The following is a 17,569-nucleotide window of genomic DNA, read 5'->3' as shown; positions in this document are numbered from 1 at the left end:
ACCATCCAACACTAGACAGACTGTTCCCCCCCACATCATCCAACACTAGACAAACTGTTCCCCCCCACACCATCCAACACTAGACAGACTGTTCCCCCCCACACCATCCAACACTAGACAGACTGTTCCCCCCACACCATCCAACACTAGACAGACTGTTCCCCCCACACCATCCAACACTAGACAGACTGTTCCCCCCCACACCATCCAACACTAGACAGACTGTTCCCCCCCACCATCCAACACTAGACAGACTGTTCCCCCCACACCATCCAACACTATACAGACTGTTCCCCCCACACCATCCAACACTAGACAGACTGTTCCCCCCCACACCATCCAACACTAGACAGACTGTTCCCCCCCACACCATCCAACACTAGACAGACTGTTCCCCCCCACACCATCCAACACTAGACAGACTGTTCCCCCCCATACCATCCAACACTAGACAAACTGTTCCCCCCCACACCATCCAACACTAGACAGACTGTTCCCCCCACACCATCCAACACTAGACAGACTGTTCCCCCCACACCATCCAACACTAGACAGACTGTTCCCCCCCACACCATCCAACACTAGACAGACTGTTCCCCCCCATACCATCCAACACTAGACAAACTGTTCCCCCCCACACCATCCAACACTAGACAGACTGTTCCCCCCCACACCATCCAACACTAGACAGACTGTTCCCCCCCCACACCATCCAACACTAGACAGACTGTTCCCCCCACACCATCCAACACTAGACAGACTGTTCCCCCCCATACCATCCAACACTAGACAGACTGTTCCCCCCACACCATCCAACACTAGACAGACTGTTCCCCCCCACACCATCCAACACTAGACAGACTGTTCCCCCCCACACCATCCAACACTAGACAAACTGTTCCCCCCACATCATCCAACACTAGACAGACTGTTCCCCCCACACCATCCAACACCAGACAGACTGTTCCCCCCCACACCATCCAACACTAGACAGACTGTTCCCCCCCACACCATCCAACACTAGACAGACTGTTCCCCCCACACCATCCAACACTAGACAGACTGTTCCCCCCACACCATCCAACACTAGACAGACTGTTCCCCCCCACATCATCCAACACTAGACAGACTGTTCCCCCCCACACCATCCAACACTAGACAGACTGTTCCCCCCCACACCATCCAACACTAGACAGACTGTTCCCCCCCACACCATCCAACACTAGACAGACTGTTCCCCCCCCACACCATCCAACACTAGACAGACTGTTCCCCCCCCCACACCATCCAACACTAGACAGACTGTTCCCCCCACACCATCCAACACTAGACAGACTGTTCCCCCCCACCATCCAACACTAGACAGACTGTTCCCCCCACACCATCCAACACTATACAGACTGTTCCCCCCACACCATCCAACACTAGACAGACTGTTCCCCCCCACACCATCCAACACTAGACAGACTGTTCCCCCCCACACCATCCAACACTAGACAGACTGTTCCCCCCCACACCATCCAACACTAGACAGACTGTTCCCCCCCATACCATCCAACACTAGACAAACTGTCCCCCCCCACACTATCCAACACTAGACAGACTGTTTCCCCCACACCATCCAACACTAGACAGACTGTTCCCCCCACACCATCCAACACTAGACAGACTGTTCCCCCCCACACCATCCAACACTAGACAGACTGTTCCCCCCCATACCATCCAACACTAGACAAACTGTTCCCCCCCACACCATCCAACACTAGACAGACTGTTCCCCCCCACACCATCCAACACTAGACAGACTGTTCCCCCCCCACACCATCCAACACTAGACAGACTGTTCCCCCCACACCATCCAACACTAGACAGACTGTTCCCCCCCATACCATCCAACACTAGACAGACTGTTCCCCCCACACCATCCAACACTAGACAGACTGTTCCCCCCCACACCATCCAACACTAGACAGACTGTTCCCCCCCACACCATCCAACACTAGACAAACTGTTCCCCCCACATCATCCAACACTAGACAGACTGTTCCCCCCACACCATCCAACACCAGACAGACTGTTCCCCCCCACACCATCCAACACTAGACAGACTGTTCCCCCCCACACCATCCAACACTAGACAGACTGTTCCCCCCACACCATCCAACACTAGACAGACTGTTCCCCCCACACCATCCAACACTAGACAGACTGTTCCCCCCCACATCATCCAACACTAGACAGACTGTTCCCCCCCACACCATCCAACACTAGACAGACTGTTCCCCCCCACACCATCCAACACTAGACAGACTGTTCCCCCCCACACCATCCAACACTAGACAGACTGTTCCCCCCCCACACCATCCAACACTAGACAGACTGTTCCCCCCCCCACACCATCCAACACTAGACAGACTGTTCCCCCCACACCATCCAACACTAGACAGACTGTTCCCCCCACACCATCCAACACTAGACAGACTGTTCCCCCCATACCATCCAAGACTAGACAGACTGTTCCCCCCACACCATCCAACACTAGACAGACTGTTCCCCCCCATACCATCCAACACTAGACAGACTGTTCCCCCCACACCATCCAACACTAGACAGACTGTTCCCCCCCACACCATCCAACCCTAGACAGACTGTTCCCCCCACACCATCCAACACTAGACAGACTGTTCCCTCCACACCATCCAACACTAGACAGACTGTTCCCTCCACACCATCCAACACTAGACAAACTGTTCCCCCCCACACCATCTAACACTAGAGTGCCCTGTCCCTGACTAATGGCTTTAGGTTCAGCCCCTTTTCCTCTCCTCTCTCATTTTGTCTGTTTCTTTTCTTTTCCTCTCCCTTCCTGTCTCGTCCACGTCCATCTCTTCTCGCTCCTCTCTTCTTCCCTCTCACCCTCTCCTCCCTTTCCCTCTCACCATCTCCTCTCTTCCCATCGCACTCCTCCCTTTCCTTTTCACCCTCTCTTCTACCCTTTCCTTTCTTCCTTCCCTCTAGGTGAAGAGGGGAACTGCTCTGGTCTGTCAGGCAGCATCAGCCCTGACTGTGGATGTAAATATAAATAGAATAGGGGTGGGTGGTAGGCGGCATGGTGGGCTGTTCCCTTCTGAAGCAAACTGTTCTCTCTCTCTGTGTGTGTGTGTGTGTGTGTGTGTGTGTGTGTGTGTGTGTGTGTGTGTGTGTGTGTGTGTGTGTGTGTGTGTGTGTGTGTGTGTGTGTGTGTGTGTGTGTGTGTGTGTGTGCGCGCTCGTGCATGTCTGTGTGCATGCTTGCGCGTGTGTGAGTGCGTGTGTGTGTCTTATAGAGAGAGGAAGAGAGAGATTCCAACACTGGTGAGTTCCTTCACTTTCTGGATTAATCTGAGAAGTAGGACAGTGAACAAATTGAGGGTTTAATCCCACTGTTGTCCAAGGGCGGACACTCCTAATCTCTCATTATGGACCATTACCCCAGTCAGATTACAGATTTACACAAGGGTTGTGTGTTGTGTGTGTTTGTATGTGTGTGTCTTAGAGAGAGAGAGAGGAAAATAGACATTCCAAACACTGCGGAGGATGATGAGTGCCTCTAGACACACATTGACAGCACGCTACTATAGAACACCATGTTTATTGAAAGCACACACACACACACACACACACACACACACACACACACACACACACACACACACACACACACACACACACACACACACACACACACACACACACACACACACACACACACACACACACACACACACACACACACACACACACATCAAACAGTTTGTTACGCTGCTGACACATTGCAGCAGAGGAAAGAACCTCGTACATTTTGCCATAATCAGTCAAAGATGAATTGAACCAGTCAGCTATGGTTATGCAAATTCTAGAGAGGGGCGGGTGGTCATTAAACAGAGCTGGTTTCCTTCCAGAACACTGAGTGCTGCAGTGTGTCCTAAATGGTGCCCTTTTCCCTATATAGTGCACTACTTTTGACCAGGGCATATGGGGCTCTGGTCAAAAGCAATGCACTGTATAAGGAAAAGGGTGCCATTTGACACACCCCTGGTGCACTGCTGACATTAGGCCTAATCAACTCAATGGACTCTCCCTAGAGAAATCAGGGAGTCCTGTCGGAGTGGAAAATCTGTAAAAGGGAAACAAGCTTTCACCTACTTGTCTCCACGTGTCAATCATTGTCTTATAGGGAGATTAGAAATAGCAGGTGATGCTAATGCTATGCTAATGCTAACTCAAGAGCTGAACCTCATCTGAGTCCCAAACGGAGCACTGTTCCCAACCTAGTGCACAACATTTGACCAGGGCTCATAGGGCTCATAGGGCTCATAGGGCTCTGGGAAAAAAGAATCCACTTTGTAGGAAATAGGGGGACGCAGCTACCATCATCACCATGAGTCACATGTCAACGAGACAGTTACCATCATCACCATGAGTCACATGTCAACGAGACAGTTACCATCATCACCATGAGTCACATGTCAACGAGACAGTTACCATCATGACCATGAGTCACATGTCAACAGTTACCATCATCACCATGAGTCACATGTCAACGAGACAGTTACCATCATCACCATGAGTCACATGTCAACGAGACAGTTACCATCATCACCATGAGTCACATGTCAACGAGACAGTTACCATCATCACCATGAGTCACATGTCAACGAGACAGTTACCATCATCACCATGAGTCACATGTCAACGAGACAGTTACCATCATCACCATGAGTCACATGTCAACGAGACTGTTACCATCATCACCATGAGTCACATGTCAAAGAGACAGTTACCATCATCACCATGAGTCACATGTCAACAGTTACCATCATGACCATGAGTCACATGTCAACGAGACTGTTACCATCATCACCATGAGTCACATGTCAACAGTTACCATCATGACCATGAGTCACATGTCAACGAGACAGTTACTATCATCACCATGAGTCACATGTCAACAGTTACCATCATGACCATGAGTCACATGTCAACGAGACAGTTACTATCATCACCATGAGTCACATGTCAACAGTTACCATCATGACCATGAGTCACATGTCAACAAGACAGTTACTATCATCACCATGAGTCACATGTCAACAGTTACCATCATCACCATGAGGCACATGTCAACGAGACAGTTACCATCATCACCATGAGGCACATGTCAACGAGACTGTTACCATCATCACCATGAGTCACATGTCAACGAGACAGTTACCATCATCACCATGAGTCACATGTCAACGAGACAGTTACTATCATCACCATGAGTCACATGTCAACAGTTACCATCATCACCATGAGTCACATGTCAACGAGACAGTTACCATCATGACCATGAGTCACATGTCAACAGTTACCATCATGACCATGAGTCACATGTCAACGAGACAGTTACAATCATCACCATGAGTCACATGTCAACGAGACAGTTACTATCATCACCATGAGTCACATGTCAACAGTTACCATCATGACCATGAGTCACATGTCAACGAGACAGTTACCATCATCACCATGAGTCACATGTCAACGAGACTGTTACCATCATCACCATGAGTCACATGTCAACGAGACTGTTACCATCATCACCATGAGTCACATGTCAACGAGACTGTTACCATCATCACCATGAGTCACATGTCAACGAGACAGTTACCATCATCACCATGAGTCACATGTCAACGAGACTGTTACCATCATCACCATGAGTCACATGTCAACGAGACAGTTACCATCATCACCATGAGTCACATGTCAACGAGACAGTTACCATCATCACCATGAGTCACATGTCAACGAGACAGTTACCAACATCACCATGAGTCACATGTCAACAGTTACCATCATCACCATGAGTCACATGTCAACGAGACAGTTACCATAATCACCATGAGTCACATGTCAACGAGACTGTTACCATCATCACCATGAGTCACATGTCAACGAGACAGTTACCAACATCACCATGAGTCACATGTCAACAGTTACCATCATGACCATGAGTCACATGTCAACGAGACTGTTACCATCATCACCATGAGTCACATGTCAACGAGACTGTTACCATCATCACCATGAGTCACATGTCAACAGTTACCATCATGACCATGAGTCACATGTCAACGAGACAGTTACCATCATCACCATGAGTCACATGTCAACGAGACTGTTACCATCATGACCATGAGTCACATGTCAACAGTTACCATCATCACCATGAATCACATGTCAACTGTTACCATCATCACCATGAGTCACATGTCAACGAGACAGTTACCATAATCACCATGAGTCACATGTCAACGAGACAGTTACCATCATCACCATGAGTCACATGTCAACGAGACAGTTACCATCATGACCATGAGTCACATGTCAACGAGACAGTTACCATCATGACCATGAGTCACATGTCAACGAGACAGTTACCAACATCACCATGAGTCACATGTCAACAGTTACCATCATCACCATGAGTCACATGTCAACGAGACAGTTACCATAATCACCATGAGTCACATGTCAACGAGACTGTTACCATCATCACCATGAGTCACATGTCAACGAGACAGTTACCAACATCACCATGAGTCACATGTCAACAGTTACCATCATGACCATGAGTCACATGTCAACGAGACTGTTACCATCATCACCATGAGTCACATGTCAACGAGACTGTTACCATCATCACCATGAGTCACATGTCAACAGTTACCATCATGACCATGAGTCACATGTCAACGAGACAGTTACCATCATCACCATGAGTCACATGTCAACAGTTACCATCATCTCCATGAGGCACATGTCAACGAGACAGTTACCATCATCACCATGAGTCACATGTCAACGAGACAGTTACCATCATCACCATGAGTCACATGTCAACGAGACAGTTACCAACATCACCATGAGTCACATGTCAACGAGACAGTTACCATCATCACCATGAGTCACATGTCAACAGTTACCATCATCACCATGAGGCACATGTCAACGAGACAGTTACCATCATCACCATGAGTCACATGTCAACGAGACAGTTACCATCATGACCATGAGTCACATGTCAACGAGACAGTTACCATCATCACCATGAGTCACATGTCAACGAGACAGTTACCATCATGACCATGAGTCACATGTCAACGAGACAGTTACCATCATCACCATGAGTCACATGTCAACGAGACAGTTACCATCATGACCATGAGTCACATGTCAACGAGACAGTTACCATCATCACCATGAGTCACATGTCAACGAGACAGTTACCATCATGACCATGAGTCACATGTCAACGAGACAGTTACCATCATCACCATGAGTCACATGTCAACGAGACTGTTACCATCATCACCATGAGTCACATGTCAACGAGACTGTTACCATCATCACCATGAGTCACATGTCAACGAGACTGTTACCATCATCACCATTAGTCACATGTCAACGAGACAGTTACCATCATGACCATGAGTCACATGTCAACGAGACAGTTACCAACATCTCCATGAGTCACATGTCAACAGTTACCATCATGACCATGAGTCACATGTCAACGAGACTGTTACCATCATCACCATGAGTCACATGTCAACAGTTACCATCATGACCATGAGTCACATGTCAACGAGACAGTTACCATAATCACCATGAGTCACATGTCAACGAGACAGTTACCATCATCACCATGAGTCACATGTCAACTGTTACCATCATCACCATGAGTCACATGTCAACGAGACAGTTACCATAATCACCATGAGTCACATGTCAACGAGACAGTTACCATCATCACCATGAGTCACATGTCAACGAGACAGTTACCATCATGACCATGAGTCACATGTCAACGAGACAGTTACCATCATGACCATGAGTCACATGTCAACGAGACAGTTACCATCATCACCATGAGTCACATGTCAACGAGACAGTTACCATCATCACCATGAGTCACATGTCAACGAGACAGTTACCATCATCACCATGAGTCACATGTCAACGAGACAGACTGTATTATCTTTAATCCTCCATATTAAAAGAGCTGTATGACACTTAGGATGTGAATCACAGGGAATACACACAGCCAGACAGACACACAGCCAGACAGACACACATACATAGGCTTACACAGTGACTGACTGGCTGTACACACACACATAAAGTACATGCACACACACTGTCATAGCTCCCCGTGGCACAGTTGTGACAGTTGACAGCGTGCGTTCCAATGAGTAACCATGCTGAGTGAGGGCTCAGAATATAATAACTGACAAAATGAATATCAGGCAAAGCTCTATTTAGCTCACATAATCCAGACCCAGGGTATTTGGAAGAATTATTCCTATTTCTATTTCTGTTAAGCATGTCAAGTCTGGGCCAGTGATACTCCTGAGTACAGGGACAGTGATCCTCTCCTCTAAATCTAAAACACTGACTGTTCTACCATAGAGATAGGACAACTGGTTTATGTTTATGGTTCTAACCTTATAATTAGAATGAGTAGAATGATTTACCAGTCAAATTGCCAGGGTCAGTGCGATTCCAAGCTCGTTCTATTCATTCTCTTTCTACGGATCAACCACCCTTTTCACTGCTTGTCAGACTACATCAGATAAATCCAAACAAATGTCCCAAATTCAAAGCTGAATGGAAACCAATTATAGTGCCATAATACATATGAAAGTGGTTATGAATGTGCTCTATATATTGTAGCTATATCAGATGTCCTCAGTCCTAGACCACAGTTCTTACTGCTCCGCCGATGGGATCATTTGGGTTCTGTCTCTTTTACTTTTGATATTGGCAGTGGGCGAGTCTCAAGTATGTCTTTGTTTCCTCGGGTCCCTCTCCTTACCTCCTTTGCAAAACCCATTGAAGGATTTAAGGCGAGGAACATAAGATCTTCTGCTTGAATTTTTATGTTTTTCACCTAGTTCTCCAACTATGGGGGAGGGGCATAATAATAATAATAAATACAATATACACTACCGTTCAACATTTTTGGGTCACTTAGAAATAGCCTTCATTTCTCAGAACAACAAGAGGCTGACGAGTTTCAGAAGAAAGGTCTTTGTTTCTGGCCATTTTGAGCCTGTAATCGAACCCACAAATGCTGATGCTCCAGATACTGAACTAGTCTAAAGAAGGCCAGTTTTATTGCTTCTTTAATCAGAACAAAAGTTTTCAGCTGTGCTAACATAATTGAAAAATGGTTTTCTAATGATCAATTAGCCTTTTAAAATTATAAACTTGGATTAGCTAACACAACGTGCCATTGGAACACAGGACTGATGGTTGCTGATAATGGGTCTCTGTACGCCTATGTAGATATTCCATGAAAAGTCAGCCGTTTCCAGCTACAATAGTCATTTACAACATTAACAATGTCTACACTGTATTTCTTATCAATTTTATGTTATTTTAATGGACAAAACATGTGCTTTTCTTTCAAAAACAAGGACATTTCTAAGTGACCCCAAACTTTTGAACGGTAGTGTATATATATAAAAAGGGGATTGGAAATTATTAATGTAATGTTATTTGATAGTCTCCAATTCTATCTGCTAATTTCATAGCTGGTCTATCCCCTTAAAAAAAAAATATATATATCTATATCTATATCTATATATATATATCTATATATATATATTCTGCTCTAATGTGCTTTGAGAAGGAGACTAGGACAGAGGACAAGAGGAATCAAGATAGAACCAATTGAGATTGACCCAGTGTTATTACTTACTAGCATATATGGGCTTCCTCTGGCCTGCCATACTGAACCACTGTATACAATCAGGCTGATGTGAGAGCCTAGACATGGGTCTAATCTATAACAGATACCAATGGCATTATCTTAATCCATTTACTTCACAGTCAATCTAGATCAATCCACACTGACAGGGAGTGTAAAAACTCTCTTCCTTCGAAATCCTTGAGTCACCAAACGTTTGGCAGCATTTCAGACACACTCCTTGGTGGACAGGTTTAGTAGAAATTGAAACTGCAGACACAGGCACTGATATGAGTCCATAGTGTTTCACAGGATCAATGAAGCTGACATCTTTTGAAGGTCCTTTTTCCATAGCCCAGTTGAGACAATTGTTGAATTGTTTCAATTCTTTATTCATCATTATAAGAAGATACATAATTAATACATTAACGAAAACATGTACTATTTTTAGTGGGTATGAGTAGTATTACATTTGTGTACAGGTTGGATCTATAGGCCTACTGCAACTCTGTCACGGTTATCTGCAATTCTCATCTACTCCTCCCAGTTGGTTAGCCACAGTCAATGTGTAACAGCACTGTTTCTGCAGTATCGTGTGAGGAAATGGTCATATGGATTAGAACGCTATGCATACTGTATCGATGTGGTGTGTTGAACGAAGACAGGAGACCAAGGTGAATAGTTGACTACTGTCCTCTATGGGGGACTGTCCATGGGAAGAGATAGGAGACCAAGGTGAATAGTTGACTACTGTCCTCTATGGGTGACTGTCCATGGGAAGAGATAGGAGACCAGGGTGAATAGTTGACTACTGTCCTCTATGGGTGACTGTCCATGGGAAGAGATAGGAGACCAAGGTGAATAGTTGACTACTGTCCTCTATGGGTGACTGTCCATGGGAAGAGATAGGAGACCAGGGTGAATAGTTGACTACTGTCCTCTATGGGTGACTGTCCATGGGAAGAGATAGGCGACCAAGGTGAATAGTTGACTACTGTCCTCTATGGGTGACTGTCCATGGGAAGAGATAGGAGACCAAGGTGAATAGTTGACTACTGTCCTCTATGGGTGACTGTCCATGGGAAGAGATAGGAGACCAAGGTGAATAGTTGACTATTTTGTACCTTTGCCCACTGACAAAGAAATGATCAGTCTATAATTTTAATGGTAGGTTTATTTGAACAGTGAGAGACAGAATAACAACAAACAAAATCCAGAAAAACGCTTGTCAAAAATGTTATACATTTATTTGCATTTTAATTAGGGAAATAAGTATTTGACCCGTCTGCAAAACATGACTTAGTACTTGGTGGCAAAACCCTTGTTGGCAATCACAGAGGTCAGACGTTTCTTGTAGTTGGCCACCAGGTTTGCACACATCTCAGGAGGGATTTTGTCCCACTCTTCTTTGCAGATCTTCTCCAAGTCATTAAGGTTTCGAGGCTGACGTTTGGCAACTCGAACCTTCAGCTCCCTCCACAGATTTTCTACTGACTACTGTCCTCTATGGGGGACTGTCCATGGGAAGAGATAGGCGACCAAGGTGAATAGTTGACTATTGTCCCCTATGGGTGACTGTCCATGGGAAGAGATAGGAGACGAAGGTGAATAGTTGATTTCAGGAGAAGTAATGTAAGAGGACTGACTTCGATGAGTTTACAGAGACCAAAGCATAACAAACATATCGGGACTCCATCCTTGACTGCTCTGCTGTGGCTTCCATTGGGAGACTGATACAGTATGTCAGTTGTAATAGTATATTATCTCTGACGTATTATCCTGTCTTCTCACCAACACTCAGAGCCATGTCATCGTGGAATGCTCTGCCACCAGAGGTTACTCATCAAAAAGCAAGTTTAGCTTTACAAAACAGATACAAATATACATATATATTGTATCACAGCTTCCTCTCCTCTTTCTAAAGGTCTAATTGAACTGTATATAAGAATATGAGTATGTATTAATAGTGTGTAAATAGTATTTTTGTTGTGTTATTTCATGTCCTTGTCTATAACTGTTCTGTAGTTTGTCATGTACAGTGCCTTCAGAAAGTATTTACACACCTTGACTTTTTCCACATGTTGTTGTGTTACAGCCTGAATTCAAAATGGATTATATTGAGATTTTTTTGTCGCTGGCCTACACACAATACCCCATAATGTCAAAATGGAATTATGTTTTATAAATGTTTACAAATTAATTAAAAATGAAAATCTGAAATGTCTTGAGTCAATAAGTATTCAAGCCCTTTGTTATGGTAAACCTAAATAAGTTCAGGAGTAAAAATGTGCTTAACAAGTCACATAATAAGTTGCATGGACTCACTCTGTGTCACGTCCTGACCAGTAAAGGGGTTATTTGTTCTTATTAGTTTGGTCAGGACGTGGAAGGGGGTATTTGTTTTATGTGGTTCAGGGTGTGTTTGCGTATGTGTTCATGTAGAGGGGGTATTTGGTTTATATGGTTCGGGGTGGTTGTGTATGTAGAGGGGTATTTGATTGATGTATTCTGGGGTTTGGGGGTTATTGTTCTATGTTAGTTTATTTCTATGTTCTGTCTAGGCATTTGTATTTCTATGTTTTGGTAATGGGGATTGGGGCCTTCAATTGGAGGCAGCTGTCTATCGTTGCCTCTGATTGAAGGTCCTATAAATAGGAATGTGTTTGTCATGGGAGATTGTTTCTTGTTTAGCTGTGTGCCTGACGAGACTGTCTAGTTTGTTTGTTTTTGGATACGTTGTTTGTGTTTTCCTTCTTCACTAAATAAAAAGATGAGTATACATTTCCACGCTGCGTTTTGGTCTACACCCTATGACATCCGTGACACTCTGTGAGCAATACTAGTGTTTGACGATGTTTTTATGACTATCTCATCTCTGTACCCCACTCATAAAATGATCTGTAAGGTCCCTCAGTTGAGCATTGAATTTGAAACACATATTCAACCACAAAGACCTGGGTGGTTTTCCAATGCCTAGCAAAGAAGGTCACCTATTGGCAGATGGGAAGAAGAAGAAAAAAGCTTACATTTAATATTTATTTGAGCATGGGGAAGTTATTAATTACACTTAGGATGGTGTACTACTACACCCACTCACTACAAAGTTACGGCTTCTTTCTGAACTCAGTTGCCGTAGATGAAGAAAACCGCTCAGGGATTTCACCATGAGGCCAATGGTGACTTTAAAACCATTACAGAGTTGAATGGCTGTGATAGGAGGAAACTGAGGATGGATCAACAACCTTGTAGTTATTCCACAATACTAACCTAAATGACAGAGTGAAAAGAAAGAAGCCTGTACAGAATAAACATATTTCAAAACTTGCATTCTGTTTGCAATAAGGCTCCAAAGTAAAACTGCCAAAAAATATGGCAAAGAAATGTACTTTATGTCCTGAATACAAAGCGTTATGTTTGGGGAAAACACAACACATCACTGAGTACCAGTGATAACATGTATTGACTCAGGGGTGTGAATACTATTTAAATGAGATACAGTATTTCTGTATTTCTTAATCAAAAAATGTGCCCAGAAAATGTAAAACATGTTTTTACTTTGTAATTATGGAAGAGTGTGTAGATGGGTGAGAGAGAGAAAACATTTATTTAAATAATTTTGAATTCAGGCTGTAACACAACAAAATAGGTATGAATACTTTCTGAAGGCACTGTATTTGTATGTTTTATGTGGATCCCAGGAAGAGTAGCTGCTGCATGTTTAGTAGCTAATGGCGATCCTGATAAACTAAACTAAACACCACTGTCCTGACCTGCGCTGGCCTGTGTAGGCCTCTTCATGTGGTGCCCTGTCAGGAGCGCAGGCAGGCAGAGAAATCTAACTAGTCTGGATTAAACGAATTATGTCTAATTGATGGGCATCCTATTCCTACATCAGACAAATAATCTGATGGGATTATCCTGGAGAACAATAAAGCTGTCTTGACATTAGGGCATGAGGCTACACGCACAAGTGGTCGATGAGTGTTTATCCACCGGTTGCATCAGACATACTGTGTTTTTGTTTTGGTTATTATCCCCATGACACCCATAGGTCTAAATGTAAATTCTACTTAGTTTTTGTTATTCAAACGTCTACAGGCCTAAAATGCCAAATGTAAACATGATCAAACTTCAATATAGGCTAATTCAAGTCAAATTTCAGGGCTCAGTCATGTAGGCTAAATAACTGCTAAACACAGGCCTATATTTCAGGGCTCAGCCATGTAGGCTAAATAACTAATAAACACAGGCCAATATTTTGTTGATAAAAAAACCTGATTTATTTCAATATCTTTGGCGATGTCAAAACATAGCCTACCCACTCGAATTTAGGGCTACTCACCTGAACACCAACAGAACGACAATGATGGACCCATAATGTAGGCTATAGCCGATACCGTTATCCCCGTTGATTGACAGATATGGAAAAAGACCCAAGTCACTCTCATTAAATTCAGTCGTCTTTCGATTTCGCTCTCAAAACTCTGTCAAAGCCGCAGTCTGACTGCAGAGCAGAGCGCAGCATTTTGTATGTCCGAATACTGCAAAGGGATGCACTGCAGTGGACTGACTGGAATATAAACCCTGTTAAAATAACTTTGCTCACGCTTTGCATAGAGACGCGTTCGATTTGCCTTGCATGGCGTAGAAAAAAAACTTCCAATAGATTTAGTAGCACGGATAGCCTCTCGTAGCCTCACTTCAGAAATTCAGATTGCCTGAACCAGCATGAACAGTAACAGTATGCGCCGAGACACCGCCATATAACCGAGGAGCCCTTGCTTCGTGTCTCCCTCATCTTCTCCCCCTTGAAGAAGCGCCAAGCAAACTCTGAATAATTGGATTATTAGAGTCCTGGTTAGAGAGAGAAACACTAATCCAGATTAAAACGTACAGCAGCACCTATGTTGTTCTCGGCTCAGTATGAAAACACTGTCACACTAGTCTATAGGATAGGATCTTCACTCACACGTGTTTTGGTCAGCCTCTCAAACCATCACTTCTAAAAACGCATCCAGGTCTTTCTAGCAGTGCAATGAAGTAGAGTTATGTAAATGCATGGATTAAACTGAAGGTAAAACCAATGTAGAATAACATTTTTACCCCTCTGTGAATACTGTCCACCACATCAAAATAAACCCAATATCACCATGGGATATTTTCCATTCAGACTCATACAGGTTAAAAGTGTCCATCAGGGATACTGATTTATCCAACTGATAGACCTACTACGGTAGTTTTCCTTGGACAGGTGAAGTTGAAGGCTAAACCACAACCAATGTATTCTCCATTACAGGAGCAATCGGTAATTGGTACATAGATTTTTTAAACTTGTATATGAATAATATATAGCCATTGTTTCTAGTAAAATATAACTTGACCACTATTTTTCAACAGTCTTGCTGCTGCTTAATTCATCCCAGTGCAGCCAGGTCGCTCATGATCCACTTTGAAATCCGATATCCATCCAGATACCCAAAACTGGCCATTAAGGGCAACAGTGAGCGTTGTGGACATTGTGGACCGGGGTAGCAGATGGGCGTAAATTGCGAGCTCCAGCTCTGAAGGTCGTATATTCAATCCCAGTGATAGACACTTGTTTTAAATGTCTTTGTTTTAACCCTTTCCCAAACCTTAACCATTCAGAATGAAGGCCTAAACTTAACCGTGGAGTTGTTATTGTTTTAACCCTAAGCCGCAAACTTCGACTCCGAGGGTTGTGTGTTCAAAGCCAAGTATAGGCACTCCTTAGATTTTTTTTAACCCTATTCCAAACCTTAACCCTTAACTTAAACATTCAAAATGAATGCCTAAACTTGTGACAGCAAGGGTGCAACCTGTGGTGTCCAAAACACCTCGAAATTTGACATTTGGAGCAATTTCAAAATGTTTGACGTTTGGAGAAATGTGGACAGACGGCGGAATCTGAAGTCAAATTGGTCAAACTATGAGATCTTGTTCGAGATCGTGTGTGTGTGTGTGTGTGTGTGTGTGTGTGAGCACACATGAACTTTGGGACACAATGGATTACACGAGTTCCTGCTTATCTCGTTTGGACACTGCAGGGGGCAAGGAGAACAGACCAAACACCGGCACAGACACAATACACTGACCTTCAGCATTTAACAGGATGATACATTATCATCAACATGGCATTAGGTTCATATAGAGTCTATATGTAGTATTATAGACTATGGTTCTCTTGCCAATAGGTGTTTTTCATGTCTATATGGTCCTGGACTTGTACAGTGAGGGAAAAAAGTATTTGATCCCCTGCTGATTTTGTACCTTTGCCCACTGACAAAGAAATGATCAGTCTATAATTTTAATGGTAGGTTTATTTGAACAGTGAGAGACAGAATAACAACAAACAAAATCCAGAAAAACGCTTGTCAAAAATGTTATACATTTATTTGCATTTTAATTAGGGAAATAAGTATTTGACCCGTCTGCAAAACATGACTTAGTACTTGGTGGCAAAACCCTTGTTGGCAATCACAGAGGTCAGACGTTTCTTGTAGTTGGCCACCAGGTTTGCACACATCTCAGGAGGGATTTTGTCCCACTCCTCTTTGCAGATCTTCTCCAAGTCATTAAGGTTTCGAGGCTGACGTTTGGCAACTCGAACCTTCAGCTCCCTCCACAGATTTTCTATGGGATTAAGGTCTGGAGACTGGCTAGGCCACTCCAGGACCTTAATGTGCTTCTTCTTGAGCCACTCCTTTGTTGCCTTGGCCGTGTGTTTTGGGTCATTGTCATGCTGGAATACCCATCCACGACCCATTTTCAATGCCCTGGCTGAGGGAAGGAGGTTCTCACCCAAGATTTGACGATACATGGCCCCGTCCATCGTCCCTTTGATGTGGTGAAGTTGTCCTGTCCCCTTAGCAGAAAAACACCCCCAAAGCATAATGTTTCGGAGGGCCTGTTGTCCGGACCTCTGGGAGTCTCTATGGGGTGCCACAGGGTTTAATTCTCGGGCCGACTCTTTTCTCTGTATACATCAATGATGTCACTTTTGCTGCTGGTGATTCTCTGATCCACCTCTACGCAGACGACACCATTCTGTATACTTCTGGCCCTTCTTTGGACACTGTGTTAACTAACCTCCAGACGAGCTTCAATGGCCTCCAACTGCTCTTAAATGCAAGTAAAACTAAATGCATGCTCTTCAACCGATCGCTGCCCGCACCTGCCCGCCCGTCCAGCATCACTACTCTGGATGGTTCTGACTTAGAATATGTGGACAACTACAAATACCTAGGTGTCTGGTTAGATTGTAAACTCTCCTTCCAGACTCACATTAAACATCTCCAATCCAAAATTAAATCTAGAATTGGCTTCCTATTTTGCAACAAAGCATCCTTCACTCATGCTGCCAAACATACCCTCGTAAAACTGACTATCCTACCGATCCTCGACTTCAGCGATGTCATTTACAAAATAGCCTCCAACACTCTACTCAGCAAATTGGATGCAGTCTATCACAGTGCCATCCGTTTTGTCACCAACGCCCCATATACTACCCACCACTGCGACCTGTATGCTCTCGTTGGCTGGCCCTCGCTTCATATTCGTCGCCAAACCCACTGGCTCCAGGTCATCTATAAGTCTTTGCTAGGTAAAGCCCCGACTTATCTCAGCTCACTGGTCATTATAGCTGCACCCACCCTTTAGCACACGATCCAGCAGGTATATTTCACTGGTCACCCCCAAAGCCAATTCCTACTTTGTTCGCCTTTCCTTCCAGTTCTCTGCTGCTAATTACTGGAACGAATTGCAAAAATCA

At 44.2% G+C, this 17,569-nt stretch overlaps 1 protein-coding gene across 1 annotated transcript in view; it reads right to left on the bottom strand.

Annotated features, from left to right (window-relative positions):
- LOC106606641 (testis-expressed protein 2) overlaps positions 1-14,796 on the bottom strand; it is a 40,259-nt gene extending 25,463 nt beyond the window's left edge. The window contains exon 1 of the mRNA XM_045721281.2: positions 14,123-14,796. The gene's annotated coding sequence lies outside the window, so the exon portion shown is untranslated. The remainder of the gene's footprint in view (positions 1-14,122) is intronic.
- Positions 14,797-17,569: the final 2,773 nt, after the last annotated feature.

Source organism: Salmo salar, chromosome 06 (genome assembly GCF_965601325.2).
Source record: "Salmo salar chromosome 06, fSalSal1, whole genome shotgun sequence".
Classification (NCBI taxonomy): Eukaryota; Metazoa; Chordata; class Actinopteri; order Salmoniformes; family Salmonidae; genus Salmo; species Salmo salar.
This window is presented reverse-complemented; position numbering and strand designations above follow the sequence as displayed.